Here is an 18017-nt window from a genome sequence, read left to right as displayed (position 1 = left end):
CTAATATTGATAGGCTGGTCGACAACTCGGCCGACTATAAATTATTATCGTTTATGGATGCTTATTCAGGATATAATCAAATCCCCATGGCGAGATGCGACAAGCAATGCACGGCGTTCATGACCGAGTCGGGCAATTATTACTACAACATAATGCCCTTCGGACTCAAGAACGCCGGAGCCACATACCAGCGGATGATGAACAAGGTTTTCCGAGGAGAGATCGGCGACACCCTCGAGGTATATATGGACGACATGATCGTCAAATCTCGAGAAGACGCCGACCACACGGCACATCTTGAACGGGTATTCGAGCAGACCAGATCCTGCAAGATGCGTTTCAACCCAGAAAAGTGCACCTTCGGAGTACGGGCGGGCAAGTTCCTCGGGTTCTACCTAACCGAGCGAGGAATAGAAGCCAACCCGGATAAATGCCAAGCGTTCTCGGAACTTCCTACCCCTAACAATAAAAAATCTATCCAAGTACTAAACGGAATGCTCACAGCACTATCCCGTTTCGTCGCGAAATCCGCCCAGCATGCCCTCCCATTTTTTAAGTTGCTTCGGAAAGAAGCGACCTTCGAATGGTCCGAGGAGTGCGAACGGGCATTATCTCATCTCAAACAGGTACTTTCCAAGCCGCCCGTCTTATCCCGACCAGAGGGCAACGAGATCCTATATCTCTATCTGGCTGTCTCAAACGAGGGGGCCAGCGCGGCTCTAATCCGAGAAACGGAAGACGGACAAAAGCCCGTATACTTCACGAGCAAAGCCCTACAAGGGCCCGAGGTGCGATATCAGCAGATAGAGAAAGTCGCGTTGGCCCTAATAACGGCCGCCAGGAGGCTGAGATACTATTTCCTCGCTCACACCATTGTCGTCCGGACAGACCAACCCATCAAGCAACTCCTCAGTCGACCAGACATGGCCGGGAGGATGCTAAGATGGTCCCTCGAGCTTTCCGAATTCGACATACAGTACGAGGGTAGGAAGGCACTGAAAGCTCAAGCACTCGCCGATTTCGTGGCCGAGATGACCTCGATTTCCAATTACCGGACTCCCACCGAAAATAAGTGGACCATCTATGTAGATGGCGCTTCGAGAAGCTCGGGAAGCGGAGCCGGAATTATCCTAGAAAACGACGAGGGGCTCGTCATAGAAGTATCCTTGGTCTTATCTTTCACCACGTCAAACAACCAGGCCGAATACGAGGCTCTCCTAGCAAGCCTACGCCTCGCCGAGGACGTCGGTGCTCGCGTGGTCATGATTTATACCGACTTCCAACTCGTCGCATCCCAAGTCAGCGGCGATTACCAAGCCAAAAACGACACACTAGCCGAGTATCTCATGCTCGTCAAAGAAAAAATGAAAAGATTCGCAAAGGCGGAGGTCGAGCATATCCCACGGGAACATAACTCACGCGCCGACATATTATCCAAACTCGCGAGCACGAGGAAAAAGGGTGGAAACAAGTCGGTAATCCAGGAAATCTTGCCCAAGACGAGCATAGGCAAAAACGCCCAAACTCCACAAGTATTTGCTATCGGGGACGACCATTGCTGGATGACCCCGGTATACGACTTCCTCACGAAAGACGAACTTCCCGCCGACCCAAAGGAAGCTTCAGCTATTAAAAGGCGAGCCTGCTCGTACACCGTCGTCGAAAATAAACTATACCGACGAGGCTTCTCCATTCCTCTCCTCAAATGTGTCGACACCTCTCAAGCGCTCGAAATACTCCAAGAGCTTCACGAAGGGATCAACGGTCAGCACCTCGGCGGCCGATCATTAGCACGAAAGGCCCTCAGGGCCGGTTACTACTGGCCGACCATGCAGTTAGACGCCAAGAAACATGTCCAGAAATGCGACAAGTGTCAACACCACGCCGACATGCACCTGGCTCCCCCGAACGACCTTAAATCCCTCTCCTCGCCCTGGCCCTTCTCCACCTAGGGAATGGACCTCCTCGGGCCTTTCCCGGTCGGGTCATACCAGAACAAATACCTAGTGGTCGCCGTGGATTACTTCACAAAATGGATAGAAGCCGAAGCGCTCGCCAAGATCACGTCTCAAAACGTGCTCCATTTCTACAAACGAAACATACTCGCCCGGTTCGGGGTACCTCAGGCCATAATCACCGACAACGGCACCCAATTCACTGACAAAAAATTCCAAGAGTTTGTGGCCAAGCTCGGCACGAAACAACACTTCACTTCAGTCGAGCATCCACAGACGAACGGGCAAGCCGAGGCAGCCAACCGAGTCATCCTCCGAGGACTTAGGAGGAGGCTCGGCGAAGCTAAAAAAGCCTGGGTCGAAGAACTACACAGTGTACTTTGGGCATATAGGACGACGCCTCACTCGAGCACCGGCGAAACTCCATTCAGACTAACTTACGGCACCGAGGCCGTGATCCCCGTAGAAATCCGCGAACCCTCTCGGCGGACAGAATCCCCCCTCGAGGAAGAGCTCAACGACGAAGCCATGAGGGAAGAACTCGACCTGGTCGAAGAGATCCGAGCAGGATCTTCCCTCCGGGAAGCCAAGCTAAAACAACAGATAGCTCTTCGACACAACACCAAAGTTATCAAGCGCGAGCTCGGCGCCTTGGTACTCCGCAGAAACATGAAGGACTGACGCGAAGGTAAACTCGCCCCGAACTGGGAAGGCCCATACCGAGTTTACGATAAAACTGAGAACGGGGCTTATTACCTCGAAAACCTCCTCGGCGAAAGACTTGCTCGACCATGGAACGCTGAGAAACTCAGACGTTATTACAGCTAGAAGCACCAACGTACCCCGGTCGTTCCCTCCCAATGCGGGGAGCACCCCGGAACGGACTCGCGCCGTGGTACGGGCGCGATCACTCCATGACAACAACCGTCGGATCCATCTACCGAGAAATAGGACCGGCCGCACGGGGAACTCTATACCTAGACCCACCGTGGCACTACCTGAAAGGCAGAACCCCAGCTCGCGATGGGAACGTTCACGCCGCGAGCACTTGGCCCCGACGACGGCCTCGTACTCGCTTATAGCGCACACCTGCTCTGCGCAACCGGGTTGTACCCCTCACACCCGGGAGACAATCTAGGCCGAGCACAGTCCAACCAACAAACATACAAGAATATTTCTAAGTATCAGAATACCTCCTCGGGACAAGTGAAACCCGAGCACAGTCATCAAACATCAACGAACATGCAATAACAAAGCATTTGAAACACCAATCAACGAAAGCAAAGGAATAATATTAAAGGCCGGCCAAATTGGCCGGCGATATCCAGAAGTTACAAAAAATGACGGGCACGCAGGCCCCAACATACAAAATAAAACGGCACGCAGGCCGACAAAGACAGGCACGCAGGCCCAATAACAAAGATTGATCATTCATCGTCCCCGGGAGACTCAGGCACCACGACCCCATCAACAATCCTCGACGAGACCCCGATGTTGTCTTCCTTCAAGCCGGGGTTCAGAACCCTCAACTGCCGAGCTGCGCAGTCAAACCCCGCTTCAGCCATCTCGGCAAGACTCAGCTTCATCTCGTTTATCTTCTCGACAAACTCCGCCCGAGACTTCAGCACCGCCACATCAGGGAACTCATTGTCCGACGGTGCCCACTCCCGCAGAAGATCAACAACCTTCTTCTTCTCCGCCTCGATCTCCTCGTCCTTCTGCTTCAGGGCCTCATCAACTTTCTTCTTCAGCTTCTCCCTATCAGCCTTCAACCGATTGGCATCCTCCACGGCCTTTTTCTTCTCCGACTCAGCTTTGCGCAGCTCCTCGGGAGAAATCGAGCTTCGGCTGGGCAACACCTGGGTCATCTCCAAGACCCTCATGAAGGCAGCGCCATCGCTCGCCAGTTGCTTGAGAAGAGCAGGGGAATCCATAGAATCTACCCGACGAGCCTCATCCGGAGAAGTGGCCATGGGAACCCTATCAAAGTAACCCCCGTCCTTAAAGCAGGGAGGCAGCACAAAGGTACGGTCGGACCTCCGAGTAGACCCCTCCTCGCGGCTTATCTCGGAAGGACGAGGCCTCTTAGGAGACCTTTCACCCTCCACAAGCACCCGGGGAGATCCAGCCGAACCCGACTGATCGCCCGCAGCTGCCCCTCGGCCTTTCTTCTACTGCTGTTGCCGGAGCTTCTTCGCGTCTTGGGTCACCATTTTCAATATTTTGTCTTCTTTCTTTGGCATGGCCTCTGCAAGGAAAAACGAAACAAGTTAGTAAAGACACCAAAAAATTAACAGAAAGGCGAGACAAACACCCGAGCATGACCTAACAGCGCGCGCATCTCCTCGGCAGTCTTACAGGATAGCAAGGCCTTGACGTTGATTCTACGGGCCTCCACTATCGGCACGCCGTCCTCACCTAAAACGGGGTTCCCATCCTTCGTCACCCATTGGGACATAGTAAAACTGTCCACATACTTGCATAGAACCGAGTAAGAGGCTGCGTCCTGCTCGTCCAAATCCTCATCCTCCCAGGCATAATTTTTGGGGGGAGCCGAGAAGTGACCCTTCCACCAGAAGAAAGGGAACACCGTACAAAACTCCTACACTACCTCCCCATTTTCATCCCGGACCAATACACCGTCTGAATCCCGAGCTTCCACTACGTCGGTCAAAGCCGCGTACGCAGCCGGGCTGTGCGGCCGGACGAGGTAATATCGGTCCTTGAAATCTTTGACGGAATCGGTGTGCATTTTGAAAAGCTTCCGCTCGGCATTCCTGAAAGAAACCCAGCTATAGCGCCCGTCAGCCGCCTGCCTCTGTACCCGAAAACAGCGTCCGAACAAGGCGGTCGTGGCCCCGACACCTAAGAAGTCACAGACGATCTCAAACGCCCTCATGAAGGCAAATGCGTTCGGGTGAAGCTGGGACGGGGACAAAGCAAGGGACGCCAACAGAGAAACTTGGAAGCCGCTGAAAGGAAGGCGGAAGCCGAGCTCCTTGAACACGTACTCATACATGGCAAAGCTATCCCCGTCAAAACGAGAGCAGATACGCTCCTCCGGGGACGGGCAGCCTACTTGGTAATTCAATTCTTCGCTGTCACCCCGAATTTCAACCTCTCGGTGAGCCCCGTGCAATGATTCAGTATACCGGGACACCGCCGCCAGCGGTTCGTCGGCTACCCAGGTCGTCTCATGGGGACAATCATAATCGAAGAGCGGCATGGGAGAAATGCCCCCCTCGGCTTCAGGGGAATTTTCTTGATCCTCCTCGGCGGCAGTCGAAGGCGGGGTACTTTGGACCTCGATTATTTCAACATCAGAGCTACTAGCGGCCGTCTCTCCCGAACCGCTGGCCCACGAGCCGGACTCTGAACTAGACCCCGAGCTGGCACTCGAATCAGATTCACCTGCATGCAGAAGGAAAAAATGAATTCGACGGTTCATCAAATCCACCCCTCCACAACAACACAAGCGAAAGGGTAGAGCAGGAGCGAAGAGCCCCCGGCTAAACCCCTCATCGAGGATACGCCCATCTGCCAGCCGAGGACCCACGCCAAAAAACAACAAAAAGCGGAAGCAACCCCCGGACCTCTAGCCTACAGGCTCAACCCCGGGCATCGCTTGGATAACCCGAAGAAGGAGCACCGACTACGCGCAGGACTCAGCCGACGTGGGTGGCGAGGACAGCAATAACGGCAGAAGGCCGCTTGTTCTCGAAACAGCAAGGCAAAACATAAAAACGGCGAGTGGTTGGTGAACATACCTGATGATGACATGACGAGGGTGGTCGGATTGAAATCCTCGGCGGGAACTCGGGTTGTCATGAGGAGCGTTTTTTTAGAAGCCGAGCACGCGAAGAGAGAGAGAAAATGTTTAAAATGAGGGGATTCACCCCCTTTTATTAGGAAAAGCTCGGGAGATGAAACGTCGCGCCGTCTGACACTGCCTCCCATGCGCCGCCACCTAACCCCTAGGCAATCATTACCTATGCCACGTCACCGCGTGCGTCACACGCGGGCCTTTCCCCTCGGACTCCCAAAGACGTGCCCGTCCAGGCGGACCCACTCGACGAGTCCCTACCTCACCGAGGACGCACATCGTCGCGTAGCCGAGCATCAACGAAGTCGCAGCCTCTTGACCAGAAGACTCCAACTTGGGGGCTCCTGTTCTGGACTGGGCCAAGAATTAGGCCCAATGCAGCTTCGGCCCACTGGACCTTCGAGGCCCAAACCAGGTCGCACCCTCCACCATGTGAAATGGTGCTCGTCACCTCCTTGCTCGGCATGGGTGCTCCCCGCTGACATCCCTGCCGAGGACCATGCTCTCCGCGAGCGCCCTCCTCGCCGAGGACCCTGCTCCTCGCGGGACTCCTTCATATCCAATCCTCCGAATACTACGGAATCCACGTGGCCCCTATAAGACCGCGTCTCCCTTGGATTACGGAGCGGTTAACCAGGACAGAGGGCATCACGCACCTCCGATATTTCCGCCCAGGAAACCTGGCAGTCTCCTAGTTGGGCCTGGGAATCCAGCCCACTAGCGTGATCATGGCCCAGCGCTGGGGGCTATAAATACCCTCTCTCAGTAGAGGGTCAGGTATTCAATTCACTTCTAACCTTAGCTTGTACTTGCTCTCCTTTGCTCCTCTACTCACTTTGGCATCGAAGTACCTTGCAGGTACACCCCCCCTTTTCACTTCACAAAGACCAGCATCCGAGCAGGCCTTGGCGACTCTTCTGATCAGATACGATCAATAACCAACCAAACACACCCCACTTTACTTTTCTCACTTTCTTTAATTTACAAAAAAAGCTCCATCTCTAATAACCCCCTCTCATAGTTAGTCAATCCTATCCATAGGAATATCATTAATTGATTATAAATTTCACTTATTTTTAAATGTTAGTTTTAAATTTTTTTCATTAAGTTTATTTTTTATAATATTTTTTTAATGATGTATTCTTGAGCTGTGAGGTATATATATTTTTAGGTGTATTCTAATAGTTTACAGTAGATCACTTAACATTACCCAGTTATATCAATTCAAACATAAAAATAATCAATTCTACTCTGGATGGTACAAGTGAAAGAAACAATTCTTGCTATCATTTTTAAAACTGGTTTTCTAACAAACCAAATGACTCCCAAAACCAAATTCCAATCCATATTTTATTATTAACAACAAAATTATAAGTGTATGAAATATATGATTTATTTCAATTATTTTATTTTAAATTTACAATATATTACTCATAATTATAAATATTATAATATATAATTAATTAATTATATGAAAATGTAAATTTATGATAAAATACAGTAATAATTTTGTACTGTTTTTATTTATGGTAGTTTTAATTAATTTATCATCTTATTTATAGGTTTTAAAATAAACTATTTGGGAAATGGTAACGAGTGTCCTATGAACACTTATTAAGAGTTTAAAAATGTAAACAATACTTTAATTTAATGCTTTAGAAATGAAAATAACTGACTTTTTTAAGTAATAATAAAGTTTGTTTTATAGGAATATTTTTTTTATATGAAATATTTAAAAGAGTGTCTCTGGGGTACTCGTTAGCATGACCCATAACATTTACTTATGGTCATTATTATAATTTATTTTTAATAAAAAGATAAATTTTATTATAATCATTTAAAATAATTGTTAATTTAAATTTATAATAGAATTTAATTTAAATAAGTAACTCCATTGTACTTATACCACTAATTGAATTTTATAACAAAGAAAAGTAATTTGAAATAATTTTTAATTTAAGATACAATATTTTTCTGAGAATAATAATAATTTTTAGTTTAAAAAAAGTCTAAATTCTCAAAGAAAATAAATTAAGAAATATACTTGAAAGATGTGTCATTGAATATAATACAAAAATATGTGTGACTTTTTACTAATTTTAATTTATACATTAATATATGTCATTGATAAATTCAAATATTATTACTCTATAGTTTTTTATTAAAATAATAGTATAATATATATAAGGACAAGAAAATGTATGAAAAAATAGCTATAATGCACATGTTGCTTTATGTTATAATTTATATTATTAATTAAAATTTATACAATTAAAAAAATGCTCGCACATATATTACTGATATAAATAAGAGGACTATATATAACTATGGATAAAAGTGTACTACTTAATACCAAAAAAAATATCTCAATATAAATTAATTGAAATATATCAATACGAGAAAAAATATACGTCTCTTACAAATTAATTTAAAGTATTCTAAAATTAATGAGTTAATGTTAAAAGTTTTTTTCACGAGAATAAATTTACTATTCATCAAAATACGGAAAAACATTTCGATACTGACACACAAACTAATGATTTCAAAAGTTTGACATATATTGACAAAAAAATAATTTAAATTATATTATCGCAAAAACAGTTTAATTTATATCTTCATAATATTTTATAGAAAAATAGTTTAAATTTTAATTTGTGGATTAATACAATTATTTTCATAATAATAAGTGTTCCAAAAAATTTATTAAACATAATTATTGGTATCATATTTTAAAGTTATAGTATAATAATTGTATTATTTTATATTGTACGGTCATTATTATAATAATTATTATATATTTGTACAATCAACGAAAAATATTTTAAAAATAATGTGGGAATTCAAACATGGATAAATGTGATGTTTTTTAATGATTTGTGTTATTAATATTTTTATTTTGAGATTCAATGTGATAACATTTTTTTCTGTATTGAAACAAAACAACCATGATGAACACAGGCGAACTTCCGGCCGGTGGTGGAGGTGACTCATAGCGGTTCTTCTGGTTATACGGGTGAAGGCGGCAATCTCAGGACTCACCACTTTCTCGATTTTGGTTTAAACTCCTGATCTTAGGGTCAGGGACCTTGTTGAGGAGGTGTTTAGTGGAGTTTTGGGGTTTCAGTCTTGCACTGTCGTGTTCCATCTCTTCCACGGTTTTGGGTTCGCTGGAGTCTTGGCTGTTTTGTCATCTGTTTGTTTTGTCTTTTGGGGCTTTTCCAGATCTGTTCGTTGAGTTGGCTGGTTTGGTGAGTCTTTTGGTGAAAGAGGGCTGGTTTAGGGCAACGGAATGTGGGTGGAGGCGAAGAAGAGACTGTTTAGGAATTGGATCCCTAAATGGGATGTACACCCTTTCAGGAACAGTTTGAGCAAGGTCGAGTTGCAAGGTTTGGTTTCGTTTTACGTTTCTGAGTTCCCTGAAGACACTTCTGCTAAAGATTTGTTTGAGCTTTTTGGATGTGTTGGTAGAGTAGTGGAGGTGTCCATAGCTTCTAGAAGAAACAAAGTAGGCAAGAAGTTTGGGATTGCTCGTTTTACTGAGGTAGAAGATGCGAGATTATTGGCGGTGAAGATTTATAACGTGCGTATTTTGGGAAAGAAAATACACGCAAACTTACCTCGCTTCAATCGTAACGTAGCAGGTCCGATAATTCGGGGTAATGGTGCAGAAGGTCTAGGAAGAATAGCAGGGGTCAGAATGCAGAACGACTGTATCGGAAGTGGTTCTGGAGGTAGAGGAGGAGTGAACTTCGGTCATAGGTCGTATGTCGACGTTGTGAATAATAAGGCTGCAAATTCATTAGATACTACACCTGTGTGCATTCTGAAACACTCTTCTTCTGAGGAGGTTAAAGGGAGATTCAGGAAGGCGTTTTTGGGTAGAGTGGTAATCCCGGGGACGACTGGAGGTTTGCAAACGAAATTGGAGATGGAAGGTTTTCACACCATCAAGGCGACACCTATCAGTAGCTCCATTTGTTTATTGGAAGAATCTGAAGAGGGAATTATTAATTCGTTGATAGTCGAAGGCGAAAGTTGGTGGGTGAATAGTTTTGCGGAGGTGAAGAAGTGGGAAGAAGGAGCTTTGGACGCGGGCAGATCCATCTGGATCAGTGTTTTTGGCATTCCTCCCCATGCTTGGAACTTGGTTTTCTTAACCGCATTGGCAAATTCAATAGGGAAACTGATTTGTTTAGATGATACCACGGCAAGCGGAACGAGGTTCGACGTGGCTAGAATGCTGATTGAGATTCCGTTTACGTTTGAATTGTTACAGCGGTATTTGGTGGAGATAGATGACAAAGTATACAATCTGGTCATCAAGGAAGATGGCGGAGGTCGTGTCGTACAATCGCGCCATTCTCAGGTACATGGTTTTGGTTCCGACATTGAATCTGAATCGGTTTCTTCTGATTTCTTATCCGATTACGGTGATTATCGGGATGAGGATGGTGTTAGGAGTGAGGATGGTTTTCGGGATATTCCGCAAGGTCGATGCGTTGAACAGAATGTTGCGGAGGATGTAGAGGTTCTGTTAGGAGAGAAGGGACACGGTATCGGTAGTCCGGCATCAGAGGAGGGTGATTTGCGAGATATTGCGCAAGGCCGAAATGTTGAACGGGCTGAGACTGTTGCGGACAGTTGTGTTGAAGGAAAGGGTCATAGTCTGGGGGATGGGATCTTGTGTGATGTTCCAAAGCTTTTAGTAGCTGACGCGGTAATTAAGCCTGTACAGGGTAATATTTCAACTGGGAAGGAAGCAGGGACAGAAGAGTCAGACTCTATTTCAGTGGCATCTTCGTGTGTTCCTGAGACAATGAAGCAATTTCATAGCCTTGCTAGGGGAGGAGTTGATTCTAAAAAGGAGGGTCAGGGAGAAACACGCTGTTTTCCAAACACTTTTGATGGAGCAATTCACCAAGTGAAGAAAAAGAAAAAGAATTCTTTGAGGAAAATAACACACAGAAATATTTCAGAAGTGGGAGGATCACTTCACAAAAAGGCTATTTTGTCTCTTAATAAGAACAAAGTTAGGGACTTGAAGGGCAATGGTACAAGGTTGAGTAAGAGTAAGTCTGAGATCGGTGAAGGGGGTTCGAAGATGAATAAAGGCGCTTCCGCTAATTCCGCTCCTATCATTTCGGTAAGCGCTAGCCAGGAGTTATCTTCTTCCAATTTTAGTGATTTTAGTGATATTGCGAGGAACAATCATAGACTGTGGGGAAATTTAGATTGTGAAGCGGGGTCTAAAATTTGGAAAGCTATGGAAGCTTTGGGTGTGGTTAATTATGGAGAGGAAGAATCGGTTATGAAGAAGTTAGAAGTGTTGGAAATGGATGCGACGTCTAGAAAGGTTAGTAGGAGGGAGAATAAAAAAGGTTCTTTATGTTAATAGGATCTTTGAATATTAGAGGTGGGGGAAATCCTTTGAAAAGAAAAAGGATTAGTGCTTTAATCTCTAGGAGCAAGGTGGAAGTCTTTATGATTCAAGAAACTAAATTAGTTGACATGCAAGATTGGGTGGCAAAGAGCTTTTGGAAGAATAATAGAATTGGGTATTCGTATTCCAATTCGGTTGGTAGATCGGGAGGACTTTTAACGTTGTGGAATGAAGAGAATGTGGAGGTGGTGTCTAGTTTCAAGGGGGAAGGTTATCTCGGTATCAAGTTTTTGAAGTCTAATAAAGTTTACTACTTGGTTAATATATACTCTTCTTGTGATCTTTCAAAAAAAAAAGAATTTTGTGGAGAAGGATCTTGGACTTGAAACAAGCTCATAACGACGGAGAATGGATATTGGGAGGAGATTTCAATGCAACCAAGAGTCGACAAGAAAGAAGAGGTAGGGGAGGGGTAATGAATTCTAATTCTAATACTTTAGAGATGAATGAATTTGTGGATTTTATAGAAGAAAGCATGTTGGTGGATATTCCTTGCAAAGGAAAAAAATACACTTGGTATAGTGGGGATGGAAATTCTATGAGTAGGATTGATAGGTTTCTTATTTCGGAGAACACCGTTAATGAGTGGGGGGTGGTGGGGCAATTTGTGGGCGAACGTGATATTTCCGATCATTGTCCTATTTGGTTGGAAGTAGACAAAGAAAATTGGGGTCCAAAACCTTTCAAATTTAACAATGAATGGTTTTCTTCCGAATCTTTCTATCCGTTTATCGAAAAGGAGTGGAATGATATTAAGGTGGAAGGGAGAGGAGATTTTGTTTTGAAAGAAAAACTTTTCCGTTTGAAAGGTAGATTAAAGTGGTGGAATAAGGAGGTGTTCGGTAAGATTGATTTGGATGTGGAGGAAGGAGCTCGAGATATTAATCATGGTGATGATAGGTTGGAAGTGGAAGCGGAAGATCTACATCCCGAGATTATAAAAGAGAGAAAGGAAGCTACTAGTAGATTTTGGTCAAGGTTGAGAATTAGAGAGAACATGATTATCCAAAAATCTAGATTGAGATGGCTTAAGGAGGGAGATGCTAATAGTGGCTTTTTTCACAAGGTTATGAAGGAGAATAGAGGGAATAATCACATTGGACCTTTAAACTCTAGTAGAGGTGTGTTGGATTCGGTGGACGGGATAAAAGAGGAAGTAGTGCATCATTTTTCTAGAAAATTTGGAGGTAGTGACGTTGGGTCCATTGCTCTTGACGGATTAATTTTCGATAGGATAAGTGAGGATGAGAAGGAGTGGTTAGAGAGACCTTTTCAAGAGGAGGAGATTATGAAGGCTATGGGAAGTTGCGAAAATTCTAAGAGCCCGGGTCCGGACGGATATTCTTTTCTTTTCATTAAAAGATGTTGGCCTATTTTGAGAAGCGACTTTTTGAGGTATTTTGATTATGTCTTCAAGGAAGGAGATTTGGCTAAGGTAATAACTTCTTCTTTTTTAGCTTTGATTCCTAAGGGACCGAATCCTTTATGTTTGGATGATTATAGACCTATTTGTCTAGTGGGTTGTATGTATAAGGTGGTGGCAAAAGTGTTGGCGGGGAGATTGAAACATGTGTTAAATTCGATAGTCTCGCATTGTCAAAGTGCGTTTGTTCCGGGTAGACAATTATTAGAGGGAGTTTTAGTGGCTAATGAGGTGGTTGATTATGCGAAAAAGGAGGGAGGTTCTTGTTTACTTTTTAAAGTTGATTTTGAAAAGGCATATGATAAAGTCTCGTGGGATTTTCTTCGGTCTCTTTTGGTTAAAATGGGCTTTGGAGCTAAATGGAGGAGGTGGATGGAATTATTGATTTTCAAGAGCACTATGTCGGTGATGGTCAATGGTAGTCCAACTAAGGAATTTGTTGTCAATAGAGGTCTAAGACAAGGTGATCCTTTATCTCCTTTTCTTTTTGTTTTGGTGGCGGAGGCTCTTGCGAGACTAGTTAGAAAATCCATTGAGATCGGTGAATTTGAGAGTTTTGACATTAAAAGAAGGTGTGATGTGGATATCTTACAATTCGCGGATGATACTTTGTTGGTAGGAAAGGGGAGTTGGAAACATGTTAAGGCTTTAAAGATTGTGTTGAGATCTTTTGAACTTGTTTCGGGACTAGGCATAAATTTCCACAAAAGTAAATTGATAGGGATAAATGTGTCTCCTCTTTTTTTGGATGCCGCGGCTTATTATCTTTCTTGTAAGATTGAAAATAGTAACTTTCTTTTTCTTGGTATTCCGATCGGAAGCAATCCTAGGAAGGAAGCGACTTGGACTCCTTTAGTAGAGAAAATGAGGAAGAGACTGTCGGGATGGAAGAATAGATTTCTTAATCTTGGAGGTAGGATCACTCTTTTGAAGTCGATCTTGAGCTCACTTACTATCTTTACTATGTCATTCTTTAAGATGCCGGCGAGTGTAGTAAAAGTGATAACGGCATTACAAAGTAATTTTCTTTGGGGAGGGATGGAGGAAAAACGACACATTCATTGGGTGGGGTGGAAAGGAGTGACTCTTCCTCAAGTGAAAGGTGGTTTAGGAATAAAAAATATTGCCGATTTTAATATGGCTCTTTTGAACAAGTGGAGATGGCGGATAGTGCAAGGTAACAAGTCTTTATGGTTGGATGTTTTAAAGGCCCGATATGGTGATTTGAGCATGCAAATAATTTGTGGTCCGGATTCTTTCAAGAACGCATCTTCTTCGATTTGGTGGAGAGATATTTTAAAGGTTAGTAATGTGTCATATAATCCTTTAATTATTGATCCCATAATTTCGAATTGTAAATTCATAGTTGGAAATGGTTTTAATACTCCGTTTTGGGAATCATATTGGTGGAATAACGGTATTTTAAAGGAGGTTTTTCCGGACCTTTTTTTCGCTTCTTCTCTAAAAAAGGTTTCGGTGGCGGGTATGGGAGGGTTGTGTAATGGAAGTTGGAAATGGGGGGATCTTGGAATTTCGTTGGTTGGAAGGGATTCGGTTTTTTTAAATTCCTTTTCGAGGTTGAAGGATATTTTAGATAATTTGAGTAGTTTAAAGGATGCTAAGGATTATGCGGTTTGGTTGTTGGATGTGGAAAAAGGTTACACGGTTGCCTCTTGTTACGGTTCATATGCTTCTAGGAGAATTCCTTTTGGTCCTCCGATTAAGGGTGAGGAAGCTTTCAATTTGATTTGGAAAGCGGAAGTTCCGTTCAAGATAAAAGCGTTCGGGTGGAGGCTTTTTTTGAATAGATTGCCTACTAAAGATTTGTTGGTGTATAGAGGTATGAATGTAGCAAATACAAATTTAAATTGTGTTTTTTGTGATTCTCATGTGGAAGAGGCGGAACATTTGTTTTTTAAATGCATAGTGATAAAGTTGGTTTGGAAGGAAATTGCTTCGTGGGTGGGATTTTCGGGTTGGGAGGAGGAAGATTGCATCCCTTTTTTCGTGGAATGGCATTCTTTGTGTAGCCGTGCAAAGGTTAAAAGCGGCAAATTGGGGGTGTTTTGGTTAGCCACAACTTGGGTTGTTTGGTTGACAAGGAATGGTATTTGTTTTAAAAATGAAGTGTGGAATATAAATAATGTGGTTTGGAGCATTAAATTTTTGGTTTGGAGGTGGTCTTCTTATGGCAATATTACTCATTCCAATTGTTGTTTTTACGATTTCTACAAAGATCCATTGTCTTTTATGTCGTAATTGTAATTGGGTGTAATATTGTTTTTTTGTTTCGGAGGTGGACGGTTTGTCTTTGTTAAAGGATTGGAGAACCCTTTGTTCTCCCTTTTAATATATTTATCTCTTGCTTTCAAAAAAAAAAAATATTTTTATTTTGAAATTATTTTTAATTAAGTTAATTTTTTAAAGAAAATATATAACAAAGTGAGCTATATATTAATAATAACACTAATATATTTTATCTACCATATAAGAAAATCCATGTACCAGAAAAATACTTTTCTAACCCTTGCCCTTCTTGCAACACCTCACTAAAATGAGGACATTTTATGTTCAAAAAAAACTTTTTTTCAACTAATTACGTCATATAGTTTTATTTCAATTACATTGTTGCGGTTTTTTGTCTTTGATATTTAGTTTGGAATGGATTGATGATGTCACTTGATCCAAATTAAACTTCTTTTCCTCTTTTCTCAATGTCTACTTTAATTCAAATATTAAAATTTTCATAATCTTCTCTCTCTCTCTCTCTCTCTCTCTCTCTCTCTCTCTCTCTCTCTCTCTCTCTCTCTCTCTCTCTCTCTCTCTCTCTCTCTCTCTATCCCTCTATACTTTCTTCTCTTTCTCTAATGTTGAGACAAAACCCGAATCCCTAATTTTTTCACATCTTCTCTTTCTCTTTCTTGAACCTAGAAACCCTTGTGTCAACCCAATATAGTCATGGTTTTGCCATTTTAGAATTCAGAGTGATTTTAGTTTGTTCACAGAAACTGACCAATCTTCGAAACTACTCCTCTTTGGTCTAAATCTACTGACCTTTCATTCATTACTCCTTAATCGCATAACGAAATCAACGATAAAGTTGTTTCTCCCGCTCTTACTTTCCACGACATCGCACAATCAATGTTATAGTTATTTTGTTTGCTCTTACTTTCGTTAACATCTCTCATGTTGTTTATGATCTTCTTCACGGTATGTTTAATGTTTTATTTATGCATGAAAAGTTACGGTTTTTGATGCTACGATTTGTGGTGAATTTAGTGCAAGGATGATTTATGCGTGGCATAATATCATAAGATTTTAAGAGATAAAATCTTCTGTGAAAATAAATTTTTTTATGACTTCCTAAACATATCCTTTACTTGGTTCTGCTGGATTTGCATTAATAAAATCGTCGTAAACAAAATCTTCTATGGTTTTATTATTTCTATAATTTTTCACTTCCCTTAAAGTGTCCATCTTTATTGACTGTTGATGTTATGTAGGTTTTGGCAAGTTTGAAACTGATTTCACGTCCTTGCCGCCAAAGGGACATGTCAAACCTACTACTTATTTGGACAAGCATGTTTATAATATGTGTAGCAACAAAAGGAGGTAAATGAGCTATTTTTTCTTTTAATTAGAGGTCTATTTTATTTTTATTACTGACTACCATTTCCTTTTATCCATTTGGTTGTTGTATAGAACATGTATTACTTTTCCTTCCGATTTGTGGGAAGGTCGACAAAACAAGCGAGATCTCAAGGTAAGAAAATTCAAAAAACTGTTGAACAAGAGATATTGAGGATATTAAGGAACTTGGCTCGGGCTTATTTGCAAAATGGCAAATATAAAACCGTGAAAGAACATTATAGGTGAGCATTTTGTTAGATGGAATCAAAATACATTTTCTGGTTTTTGTTTTCCTTTATAGGCGATTAAATATTACCCATACTGTCATTGCTTTTATAAACAAATTCTAATTGAAATTGTTCAACTAATTGGTTCCTAAATCTTTTTCTACTCACATCTCTCAGGTGTATTAAGCATGCATTCAATCCTTATCATGATCTTAAAGGTAGCGTGTATGCTTTTTTTTAATTTTATGCTACTAATGGAAGTAACTGTATGTGAATTTTTGTGTTTCTATTTACCGATTTAAGGCATGTCTGAGTTTGCCCTCTATATGTTTGATGAAAAGTAGGAATGACACAATGGTTGTCGTTGATGCGTTTCATGGTCTGAGGATTGATATGCCCGGTCAGGATCTCTAGAGTTTATGTGAAGCTTGAAAGCAGCAGAGCACGGGCTGATATCGGTATTCGAATTGCAAGAAGTCGGGAAAACTAGAGGTTGAATTAAAAATAAAATTCCAAACGTTTAAAGAAAGCGACACGTCGGTTGAATTAAAACCTGATGCAGTGCGATTAGGATCATTCAAACCGGAAGAATACATGAGTCACTTTACACTAGATGCTCTCTTTGTGGTCAATGAGCTATGGATTTTGCTATAAGGAATAAGAGAAGTTGCATAATGATTTTGCTATGAGGAATAAGAGAAGTTGCATAATGGGTAAGGTTGATTATATGAATGAAACTTATTATCATATAATATGATAACTTATAACATATTATGACAGAAGTAACTAGAAATATGAAACATAGCTATATAATCAAATACGTATTGATTCAAAATAAGTCAAAAAATGACTAATGGGTTACAGTATAGGGTATTCCCTGGAATACCCTTTTCTTTCTTTTTTTTCATTTTTACCAATTTATCCTCCCCTATTTTTATTTTTTTACTGTTATTATTACTTTTAGATTTAACACAGCAACCACACTCCCAAATCCCAATCTAAGGAAGCAGTCCCACCAGCCAGAGCCAACATCATCTCATTCCAATTTTTTGTAAGTTTTAATGATAATTTTCTATTCAACTTACTGCTATTAATTAACTCTTTTTGTTACTAACTTGTAATATTCAATTGGATTTTGAATTAAACTTACTGCTATTGCAAAATTTTGAATTCAACTTACATCTCATTCCAATTTCTTTTTGTTACTTATACTACTATTAATTGGATTTGTGATTATAATTGTGAATTTGTGATTTTCAGTTCAACTTACTGTAATTTTTAATTCAACTTATTATTACTTGTAATTTTCAATTCAACTGACTGTAACTATAATTATGAATTTGTGATTTGAAATTTTGAGTTGTAATTGAAATACTAGTACATTTTTATTATGTATGTCATTAATATTTTTTATACTTTTCTTTGTATATTTTACTCATTATAGGAATCCCCTGAGTTTTTATCCTAGCTCCGTCCCTGATGAGTTAATAGTTAATGACTAATGGAATAATATGTATTC

The sequence above is a fragment of the Vicia villosa genome, unplaced genomic scaffold, assembly GCF_029867415.1.
Source record: "Vicia villosa cultivar HV-30 ecotype Madison, WI unplaced genomic scaffold, Vvil1.0 ctg.002925F_1_1, whole genome shotgun sequence".
In the NCBI taxonomy this organism is placed as follows: domain Eukaryota; kingdom Viridiplantae; phylum Streptophyta; class Magnoliopsida; order Fabales; family Fabaceae; genus Vicia; species Vicia villosa.
This window is presented reverse-complemented; position numbering follows the sequence as displayed.